We start from the raw sequence: 12575 nt of genomic DNA on the forward strand, positions 1-12575 counted from the left end.
GTAAGTACAGAAAGCTGTTTTCATGGTTCCAGAGATTGTGGCGACAGGTGTCATCAAGTGCAAACTTAGGAGAAACCAACGCAGTTTCTCCAGATGAAATGAAGACGCGTTTCCGCGTGCCTCCTGACCCTCCCCTGTGGCCCAGCGTTCCGTATGCACATTTTCTTCACCTATATTTTAGTTTTTGCTTTTATTTTCCCCTAATTAAATCTCTAAATTCAAGATTTATTTTGGAGCATGGTGTAACATATGAGAACTTTTTAAAAAATGGTTATCCACTTGTCCCAAACAATCCATCTTTCCTCACCGAGTTTACCCCTTAATCTTCCATTTAATTCTCGGATGTTTTTTCTGTTTCTGGGTTTTCCATTCTGGTCTGCTTCTTCTAGTGTCAGTAGTGTATAAAATATAAATATCTATTACAGGTCCAAGGTTCCCCTCCTTATTCTTCCTTTTCAGTATTCTCTTGGAAATGTTTACCTCTACATTATTTGAGATGAATTTTTAATCACTATGCCAAGCTAAAGAGAGATCTTAGTGAGATTTTGATTGTAATTAGGTTAAGAGAATTTTAACTGAGAATCAGTCTCTTGTATCAGTGTATCCAGGTACATGTTATGTCTCTCAATTTGTCTTATTTTATGTCCTTCATTAGCCTTTGGTAGCTTTTTTCATTATGTAAATCCTGTACACTTCTTGATATATCTGTATCTGGGCGCTTTTTTTTTTGTAATGGTATATTATTCTTTCATTATAATTTGTAAATGATTATTGTTTGATATCTGTGTATTCGTTTGACAACAAGAGTGAAGAACTTTTTTAAGCTATAATTTTGTAACAGGAGAAAGAGTTGATAGTTTCTGGCAGTACTTAAGGAAGGCACAAACTGGTTGGTATAGATTGAAGAATATTGAAGAATAGTATGCAGATGAAGAAAATCAAGTAGAATGCAAACAAGTACTCTGTTTTTTATTGAAGTATAAGATCGTTGCTACAAATTTAAAAAATCAATATAGCTAAATTTCCCTAAAATTCTATTAGCCAAATTTTTCAGTAATTAGCTAACTAATAGGGACATCTAACTTTTGTGTTTCCTCTTAATAGTCTCTTTGCTCCTTTGCTTTATCCACCCAAATGTGTTTCCCACTCCTAAATCTAATCATCATAGTGACCTTATGGAATCTTATCATCTCCATTGTTATGAAACCTCTTATGCTTTATACTTGTCCCATATTCTTTAAAATTTCCCAAACTTTAAATAATCTTTTCCCTTGCTTCCATCTTTCTCTATCTGCAATTTGTGTTTCCATCTTTATTCCATTTCTTAGGAATAAAGCAAAATAGGTTGACTCCATACTCCATACTGGTAGAAACAGGCGACGGTATACAGAAACTCCTTTTAATGTAGTACTTGATCCAGTAATTATACAATTACTGTAATTATACAGTTACAATACAATTAAACCAAACCTGGTATTGTGGGTGAAACAGACAGAAGCAGAAGCAGGCTCACAACAACAGTTAATACAAAACCAGCTATCCCAAAACTCAGCAGGTTCCTACTACATTAGTTGATGATTTCAAGATCAAAATCATGTTAATGATTTTAAGAATTTTGATTAACCAAATTAAAAAGTAACAGATACCACCATTGCACAAGATGCACCAGCAAAATTTGAAAGTTTGGCAGCCATATTTTACAGCAAGACAAATGCGTAGATATTAATTTAGGTACTTATTCTTCAGAGGCCATTTAATGCCATTTTGTGCTTTGTAGGTTGAATGATTTGACAACAAATTGTTTGGAATTAGTGACTCAGAAGTCAGGTGTCCAGACCTTCAGCAGAAATTGCTGCTGGGGGAATTCCCTGGAGGTCCAGAGGTTAGGACTCCTCGCTTCCACTGCAGCAAGCACGAGTTCCATCCCTGGTTGGGGAACGTGGCACAGCCAAAAAAAAAAAAAAAAAAGAAAGAAAGAAAGAAAGAAAGAAAGCAATTGTGCCGAAAAACACTGGAGGGAGGCAGGGTCCCTGTTGAAGTGATAGCTGGTTCCAGGACAGTGTCTTCACCAGTGAAAGAGCAATGAACAAAAACAAAACAAAAAACAAACAAAAAAACATTTCTCAGGTCTATCCAGCTTAGCTGGACCAAATGGTTTTGATGTGTGTGACTGGCTTCAACTCTGATCACCCACAATTTTCTTCCTATAATAGCCCAACCAGAAAATTATCTTTTGTCCTCTATTTGTCTCCGCAGTACTCCCCAGTGTGACCTATGAGACCAGTAAAGGCTCCCTATTGTGACATCTGAAGAAGACTCTGACACTTGCTGATGCAGCCTGGAATGAGGGTCAAAGACACTACCAGGCTGTAGGGAGATAAGAACCACACACCAGGACTCCAGGTAGGTTGTCAAGATTTGGTTGACTAGTGTTTCTGTATAGACCAGAGATACTCAAGGAGTATATGCTAGGCCAACTCTGAACTTCTGTATGGCCTTGTCAAATGCTACCTGGATCCCCAAGCACTTGAAAGCTAAGATTCCCAGATTTCTTTGCAAACAGATGCCCTCTAGAAAGTTGTTGCTTAGGGACTTCCCTGGTGGTCCAGGGGTTAAGATTTCACATTCCCAGTGCCAGGGGCCCAGGTTCGATCCCTGGTCAGGGAACTAGATGCCACATGCTGCAACTAGAAGAGCCCGAGTGCTGCCAACTAAGACCTGGCACAGCCAAATAAATAAATAAATAAAAAATTTTAAAGTAAAGTTGTTGCTTAGAGCTCCCATGCCTATCTAAGACTCAAATAATGCCCTGGTGGTTTCCTGCATATTTATTTAATAATTATTTATTTAATATTTATTTAACATATGTTAATGGAATTAATAATGTCAGAGTAATACCTGTTTTATGATGAAAAACATGTTATGGATGCCTTAACAAATTCAGGTGGGTTCAGTGTAATCACAAGGGTCCTTCATATGTGGAAGGAGGAGGCAGGAGTGTCAGAATGATATGAGGAAGACTCAACAGGTCATTGCTGGCTTTGAAGATGGAAGGGGCCACAAACCAAGGAATACAGGTGGCCTCTACAAGTCGGAAAAGACAAGAAAACTAATTGTCCTCTAGAACCTCCAGAAAGGAATGCAGCCTTGATGTTAGCTCAGTGAGAATCATTTCAGACCTCTGACCTCCAGAACTATACTATAAATATGTGTGGTTTTAAGCCACGAAATTTGTGGTAATATGTTAAGTGGCCATAGAAAATTATGGAGGGAGGGAGCTAGGAAGAATGGAAGAAGTGGAGATAGAGGGAAACAAAGAGGACTGGGTGGGGGGAGTCTAAAACTGCAGCACAGTTCTAACAACATTTCTGGCCAGGCCAAAGGGGAATCCTGGAGCCAAAGTCATATGATAAATAAATCCTCCATCTTCCAGGAAAGGGCCTGTATTTTACCCCTATTGTGGGTACAATGGCTGGGAGCAGTCGTGGGAAGCATGGGCATAGGACAGACACAGACGTGGATCCTGAAGGACAGCTGCTGGAGCTGTCAGTCTACTATGTGTCCCAAGTAGGTTCCCTAGTTTGCCCAGGACTGGGGCTTTCTTGGGACACAGGACTATCAGTGATAAAACCAAGACAGTCCTGGGAAAACTGGCATGGTTGGTTACCCTGTCCCTAGCACTGGAGACCTGATCTGAGCATTTTCATGCCCAACATACCCCTCAACTCTGTGGCCCCCTTAGGATAATTTCTGCTTATCATGGCAGTTTATAGCTGGAAAAAATTTTCACCCTCTTCCTACCTTCGCTACCTAGCCAGAGTAGACACCATCTGTGACTCCTGAGATTCCATAGGCAGACTGGGGTGTTTGTAACTTTTCTTTGTAACTCTCAAATATTGAAACTCATTAGGAATGCAAGTTAAAATTTCAGCTGTTTTACTTCCATACTTCTCCCCCATAGAATCCAGACTATCCCCTGTGTCCCTGACCCCCCAGCATTGTGAGGATATGGAGCATCAGTTGGCAACGTGCCTACTTTAGCCCTTCCAATGAGGGTCTTTGCTTCCTATGAGAAGGCACTGAGCTTATTTTCTCTTATTATTATTCTCTTATTGGTACTGAGCTTATTTTCTCATGACTACAGTCAGCCAGCAATGCACTTCCATCTACAAGAAAAATGGGTCGGCATTTCTACTTCATAAAGTCTTAAGCCGTTTTTTGCTCCAGAGTCTGTGGCAAACATAGGACCTCTTAGTTTTATAGGGAGTTGGTACCAAGAAAGGTGTTATGGCCATCCCCTTTGTGGCCAAACTTTTTTCACCCAACCTAGGACCCAAGTGGGTTCTAAGAGGGGAAGGAGGTAGGGCAAAAGCTTAACATCACCCCTCAGAACCTTGCACGTGGGGGACCCAGTGCTAGGAGAATGAGGCATAGCTACATCCACTCTCACTACTAAGGTCTTCCTTCTTTCATATTTATTTTCTTATTTATATTTTCTAACTTTTCAGCAATAAACATATGTTGCTTTTGCATAGACATATAGTGATTTGTTTCTAGTTAAAATAAAATAGCTTTAAATATGTTTAAAGAAAGTTAAGATAAATTAAATTTTTTCTGTTAGATTATAAAATACATAATTAGTAAATATAAAAATATAATTATTAAATACTAGCCTACAGAAGAATAAGCATATTACTGGAAAACAGTAAGAGGTGAGAACGTATTAACATAAGAGAAACTATACAAATCAATGAGAATTATATAGATTATTAATAAGTGGTTGGGGAAAAATCAATTAATGATAAGAAGTTAACTACATATCTCAACATATACACCAAAAGAAACTCCAGGTTAGTAAAAATGTTTAGTCTTTTTAGTGAAACCATTAAATATTTTAGAAGAAAATATGGATGAGTGGTATGATTTATAAGTTTATGAAGATTTTTCAAACAAAAACAATGGAAGTGTCAAAAGAAAATATCAGTACATTTGGCCACATAAAATTTGTGACCAAAAAATTTAGTATAGGGCATTCCCTGGCGGTCCAGTGGTTAGGACTTGGCACTTTCGCTGCCAGGGCCGGTGCAGCCACACACACACACACACACACACACAAAATCAGTATAGGGCCTCCCTGGTGGCGCAGTGGTTGAGAGTCCGCCTGCCGATGCAGGGGATACGGGTTCGTGCCCCAGTCCGGGAAGATCCCACATGCCGCGGAGCGGCTGGGCCCGTGAGCCATGGCCGCTGGGCCTGCGCATCCGGAGCCTGTGCTCCGCAACGGGAGAGGCCACAACAGTGAGAGGCCCGCATACCGCAAAAAGAAAAAAAAAAAAAAAAAATAGGCTAGGGGCTTCCCTGGTGGCGCAGTGGTTGAGAGTCCGCCTGCTGAGGCAGAGGACACGGGTTCGTGCCCCGGTCTGGGAAGATCCCACGTGCCGCGCAGCGGCTGGACCTGTGAGCCATGGCCGCTGAGCCTGCGCGTCCAGAGCCTGTGCTCCGCAACGGGAGAGGCCACAGCAATGAGAGGCCCGCGTACCGCAAAAAAAAAAAAAAAAAAAATCAGTATAAATGCAAATACAGATAAAGCATTAACATGCATAATTAATAAAACATTCTTTTTGTTTACAATCAAGGAACTAAATTTTTTTTAAAGATTTTTTGATGTGGACCATTTTTAAAGTCTTCACTGAATTTGTTACAATATTGCTTGTTTTATGTTTTGGTTATTTTGGCTGTGAGGCGTGAAGGATCCTAGCTCCCCAGTCAGGGATCAAACTCACACCTGCTGCATTGGAAGGTGAAGTCTTAACCACTGCACCACCCGGGAAGTCCCCTAAATTTTTTTTTAATGATCAAAGGATACAATCAGTTCACAAATTAACCATGGGAACCAGAAGCTTTCTACTCTTACTTGATATGGATAGGGGTTCAACTTCATCATCTTGCCTCAAGACAACATTTGCTCATCAAATGCTGATAATTCTGTGGTAATTTAATCCACCAAGATCTTGATATTCTCACTACCTTACAGGACATCAAATTTACACATTATGTGGATGACTTCATGCTGATGGTATTAGGTGCATAGGAAATAGGAGATAGTTTGAAAGTTCTGGTAAAAATTTATTTTCCCACTGTTATGATTTATGTTAACCCTCTTTAAAAAATCAGCATTGGGCCTCCCTGGTGGCGCAGTGGTTAAGAGTCCGCCTGCCGATGCAGGGGATACGGGTTCGTGCCCCGGTCTGGGAGGATCCCATATGCCGCGGAGCGGCTGGGCCCGTGAGCCATGGCCGCTGGGCCTGCGCATCCGGAGCCTGTGCTCCGCAACGGGAGAGGCCACAACAGTGAGAGGCCCACATACCGCAAAAAGAAAAAAAAAAAAAAAAAAAAATCAGCATTATCCATTTAAAGAAATATTTCCCCCAGAGTTAAGCACAAATCCTAAACATCACCTTGGCATCACAAGTAATTTACAAAATATAATGCTAACCATATAATCAGTTCTAACAGTGACCAACAGCAGCTTTGGTGGATAAATGAAATTTGTGATTCGGAGTACTGAGAAGCATAGTTAACAGTTCACTTTTAGAAAAGGTGTATTTTAAAAAAAAGAAAAGAAAAGGTGTTTTTTTTTTTTTTTTTTTGTGGTACGCGGGCCTCTCACTGCTGTGGCCTCTCCCATTGTGGAGCACAGGCTCCGGACGCGCAGGCTCAGCGGCCATGGCTCACGGGCCCAGCAGCTCGGCGGCATGTGGGATCTTCCCGGACCGGGGCACGAACCCGTGTCCCCTGCATCGGCAGGCGGACTCTCAACCACTGCGCCACCAGGGAAGCCCAAAGGTGTATTTTTTATAAAACCCAACCAAGAGAGACATTCTTTTTACCTTATATGTACTCCTTTAACAACTCTTTCTTCAAATTTTATATGAGAGGATTTGAGGAGATCTTATGACACTAAGAAGCATGAACTTAAGAATCTTAAAATCTAACAAGGATGAAGAAGCATACAGAAAGCAGAACCAGGGTATAAGTATGCACTTGCCCTCCTATCGACTTCCCAAACAAGAAGAAAAAAAAGAAGAAAAAAGTTAAGTTTTGATAAATTTTGAAGTCAGTTTTCTTTGTGCTGTAACAGTATAAAACATTATCTTTCAGCAAAATTAAAAATAAAAAATTATGAACCTTTTGGCCTAGCAGAGATAATGCTGACAAGATGCTTCTACTTGGTGGGAGCTGTGCTCCCTCCACCAGGAAACATTGTGCACCAGGCTTTGCATAGTTTTGGGTTTTTTTTTTAATTAATTAATTAATTTAGGCTGCGTTGGGTCTTCATTGCTGCACGCGGGATTTCTCTAGTTGCAGCGAGCGGGAGCTACTCTTCCTTGCGGTGCATGGGCTTCTCACTGTGGTGGCTTCTCTTGTTGCAGAGCACGGGCTCTAGGAGCATGGGCTTCAGTAGTTGTGGCACACAGGCTCAGCAGTTGTGGCTCGCAGGCTCTAGAGTGCAGGCTCAGGAGTTGTGGCACACGGGCTTAGTTGCTCCGAGGCATTTGGGATCTTCCAGGACCAGGGATCGAACCCGTGTCCCCTGCATTGGCAGCAGATTCTCAACCACTGCGCTACCAGGGAAGCCCCAGGCTTTGCATAGTTTGATTCACAAATTTCTTATAATCATTCAGTCATTTGATATTTTGGTTATAGTTGATTTGGGTTTCTTTTTAGATAACGATGCTTATTTCCAAATAATATAAACAGTCTCTCTTTTGTTCTTCCTGGAAATCCTTTAGCAACCATCTTCTCCAGTCCTCCATATTTTGTCTCTTCTTTCTCCGTCTTCTCGCACCTCTCTTTCATCACCTAGTTCAGAACTTCCAGGAGAGTTATACAGACATTCCTAACGTCTCAAGTTTACCAACAACTGGTCTTTAACATGCCTCAGGACTGTGAATGGAGGCAACTGGTTGATCAAAGATAAAACACATCTTGTATGAAATCAATCCAGAATACTTAAGGAGTTTCACATGCTGCAGGTCTTAAAGTTATCTTTTTATCCAGTTAACAGATCCTTCTATGTAAAAGATACTGTTAGCCTGGCACTCAGTCCTACCTTGCACATTTTATCTTCCAAAAAAGAAGGCAGATTTTCCTCAGGAAGACATTCCATCTTCTTTATTGTTATAGTCACTGCGATATTTTCAAAGACGAAAAAACCACTTACTACTCATATTCTCTATGGCATTATTTAACCATCTATGGAGAATCTGACCCATCTGTTCCAGTGCTCTGCCTGATGGGGGAATTAGGATCAATCTACTGAATGCCCATTATTCTTTCACTCATTGAAGATTTATTAGCTGTCTACCTATAAAGCACTGCATTTAGTCTTAGAGATACTAGTGTTCAAGACTCCTTCCTAGAACTCAACACCAGGTGGGAAAAGGCAGACACAGAAACAATAAATTAGAGAACAGCTTTTTTCTTCTTCTTCTTCTTTTTCTTTTGGCCGTGCCACGTGGCATGCAGGATCTTAGTTGCCGGACCAGGGTTTGAACCTGCGCCCCCTGCATTGGGAGTGAGAAGTCCTAACCACTGGACCACCAGGGAAGTCCCCAAGAACAGCTTCTTATGAACATACAAATCAAATGCTATGGAGAAAAACAGTTGGATATGTAGCCTAAATGGAAAAGGGCTATAGAGAAAGACTAAGAAGTCATCAGCATACAGATGATACAAAAATATAGAGAGAAGCTAAAAGGACCAAGGATATATAACCTTAGAGTTTACCAACATAAAATGGAGAGCAAAGAATAAGATCCCACAAAATAATTCCTGAATTTTAACATAATCATAAAAATGTTATCAACAGAATAAAGGGGGAAATAAGAGCTGTAATCAACTAAAAGCAGTTTCTCTTGTCCCCATTTTAACAATAAATAGATCATTCTACTAAATCCCTAGATTAGCTATTTCAATATTAAAAGTATTAAACTGATAATGATTATGGAAATATAACATGACTAAATTGCATAGGAATTTTAAGGGGAAAGAATACTGAACCATAAATATAGTACAATAAAATATCATATAAGGGGGAGGAGGAAATAAAATCATATAAAAAATACCAAGACATTTATGTTGCTTCCATGATGCTTTGGATATTGCAAATAGTGCTGCTATGAACACCGGGATGCATGTATCTTTTCGATAAATGTCCACTGACAGGTGAATGGATAAAGAAGATGAAGTATACATATACAATGGAATATTACTCAGCCATAAAAAAGAATGAAATAATGCCATTTGCAGCAACATGGATGGACCTAGAGATTATATTAAGTGAAGTCAAGTCAGAGAAAGACATCATGATATCACTTATATGTGGAATCTAAAAAAAAAGATACAAATGAACTTATTTTATTTACAAAGCAGAAACAGACTCACAAACATAAAATTTATCGTTACCAAAGGGGATAGCAGGGGGGCGGTGGTGGGAGATAAATTAGGAGTTTGGGATTAACATATACATACTACTATATATAAAACAGATAAGGACCTACTGTATGGCACAGGGAACTATACTCAATATCTTGTAATAACCTATAATGGAAAGGAATCTGGAAAAGAATGTATATAGATATATATGTATAACTGAATCACTTTGCTGTACACTTGAAATACAACACTGTAAATTAACTATACTTCAATAAAAATTTTAAAAAATACCAAGACATTAGAAGCTTTGTTAAAATAGTTACTCACACACATATCCCATACATGATTATGACGGAAATTACACAAATATTTCAATTTTGAAAAATCTTATGAATAGAATTATATCACCCAGAAAAGTGTTCAAACAAAAATCTGTTAATATATGTAACCACTATTTTTGACTCATGGGATATAATTAGAAGGCAACTTCATTTCCCACTACCCTTTTAAATATTCAGAGGTTCTTCGCCCAACCCAGGTTGAAAACCCTAACTCTCAAGTAATAAGAAGTCCAGAGTTGCTTTAACTCACAAAGCACTGAAAAACAATGTCCAGCCCCACATAACTATAAAAATGCCAAGTCAGAGTTAATCAGCTAGGCCATGCTACAGGCAGACCACCTGCAGTAGGGGTGGAAGGCAGGCATGGTCCCCTTCTTTCCTGCCTCATCCCATCCTTCCTCCTTCAGCTGGCTAATTATGGTTTCCCATGCTGCCAGGTTCAAAACTGCAGGGGGCGGTAGAGTTCTTATGTGAGATGGTTTTGAGCAGTCTGGATCTGGCAATTGTTTTAAAGCTGACTTTCTCTCTCAGGGGCATTTCTGTGCCCACAGCTGTTCTCACCTGTAACTCCCTTGACCTAAGTGAATGTAATCCATTCTTTCTTCTTAGCTCTTAAGGAATCCAGAGCCCCACTTTGGACTATCCTGTTCTGAGGCCTGTTCACGCCTCTAAGTGGCCTTTTGTGCGGTATCCAACGTGGATCCACCACCATGGCTCACTTTCTTTCACGCTTGACTAACATCTGGTCCTCGATAAGCACTCAAACAGTCTTTGTCAAAGCAAATGCTGAGAGTGCAGAACAGTCTCAACACATTAGCAGTTCTTCTCCTGTCCTGAGCCAAAGTAACCTACCAGTTCCTTCAGATTCCAGGTTCCCTGGGTATGAGTTACATACCTGCTCCCAGAACTGCAGGAGATTAGATTCATATCGAGTTCCCCAAACCAGGTTTTACAACCTCTCTCGCTCTCACCCTCTCTCTTTGGCAGCTCTGTAATTTCTTTTTTCATGAAATACACTCTCAAATTCATAACAGATTAGCTACCCATTATATTCCCATATGAAGCACTGATACATAACTAAATTAAGTTTCTGTTTTAAAAGGTGGGGAGGGGTGTGTGTCGGGGAATCACATTCTTGCCCAAAAGAATAGGGATTCATGTGACAGAATGGGGGCAGGGGAGAATCTGCATAGAAATAAAACCCTCAGTTCAAATGTATCAACTCTCCAAATTTTATGTCCACGACTAGGTATTATTTTTTCAATTCAAAGATCAAATCTACATTCCAACATATTTTATTAAAATATTACATACTTACATTAAGAAAAATGCTTATAACTAGCCAGATTGTAGTAACTCAGTATTTACTTTAAAATGAATATGAACAAAGAATATCTAAAAATAAAACATGTATCAATTACCACAAGTAATCTATTCAATAGATATAGGTTACTTGTAAAACTCTGGCATTGTGGTAGCTTTCAATGGACAGCTTTAAAAAGTTTACAAGTCCTCTCAAAGTCCATCCTTATTAAACTGATTTGGTTGAAATGTGATTCAGAATAAGCTGGGGAAATATACTTTTGGCATGATGAGGGGAGGAGGTTGACAAATCATCTCCATTTTAAAAAAAGCAGCTATAAATTTGGATAAACTGTTTAATAAAACAGCCATTTCAGCACTCTGGAAATTAACTGAAGATCTACAACTAAGAAGTGCTTATTCATGAAACCCAGTCAGGGAAAGAACCTGTGAGCCTGTGGGATTACTGTGCTGCCACATCCCGGGCCAGGTCTACAGGTGCAGCAGTTCAGCCAGGGCAACAGCAGACCCAGGGAACAAGGCTTGTTGTCACTGCCAGAGGGGACTCATTTGATATGATGCATTGTAAGTTAACCTGGGAGCTCAGTGGTAAGCAAACAAGGCTCAGTGAGGTTGTAGTCCTGTTTGGGGCAAACAACAGAGTAGCTAGGGATTTCACGGGAAGTTCTAGGAGGTAAGACAGCCATCTGGGTTTGATAAGCACTCTCTATACTCCAGATGTACAGGCATGCAAAGCGGAAACTGAAGCTGGTTCAGGCCACCCACATACCCACGGTTGCCAAAGCCTGCACATATGCACAAGGGAGAAGCAAAAAAGCCCATCAGAAAGCTCAGACCAGAGCAGACTTGAAAATGACCTGAACACTGTATGTACTTGCCAGCCCACACAGATCCATTGGCAGAGTGGAGGCCTGACTGATGGGGTTTGAACACAACCTCTGTCCAGTCTTTGGCTATATGCTAAGCTATGCAATCCAGCAGCAATGCTTAGGAAGCAAGATTTATTATTTTAAAAAATGAGTAGAGACATCGGTGACTGCACACTGCCGTGGAGACAGATTTCACAAATTTACTGGTGGCAAGTTACTAAATAAAACAACAACAACCCTCGGGGGAAAAATTCAGAATGAGTAATTGCTACATTATCTGAAGTTCAACAAGATTACAAAGCAAAGAAAGAAGAAAGTGTATCCTTACTGAGGAAGAAAAGCATTCAATAGGAACTGAGTATCTCCAGATGTTAGAATGAGCAAAGACTTAAAAGCAGCTATTATGAACATGTTCAAAGAACTAATGGAATTCATGTTTAAAGAATTAATGAGAGCTATGATGAAAATGATGCAATGCATGAAGAATCTCAGTAAAGAGATACAAGGTATATGAAAGAACCAGATAGAAACTTGGAGCTGAAAAATATAATATCTGAAATGAAAAATTCAGTTGAAAGAAGAAGAAAGAATCAGTGAACTTGAA

Source organism: Mesoplodon densirostris, chromosome 4, assembly GCF_025265405.1.
Source record: "Mesoplodon densirostris isolate mMesDen1 chromosome 4, mMesDen1 primary haplotype, whole genome shotgun sequence".
Classification (NCBI taxonomy): Eukaryota; Metazoa; Chordata; class Mammalia; order Artiodactyla; family Ziphiidae; genus Mesoplodon; species Mesoplodon densirostris.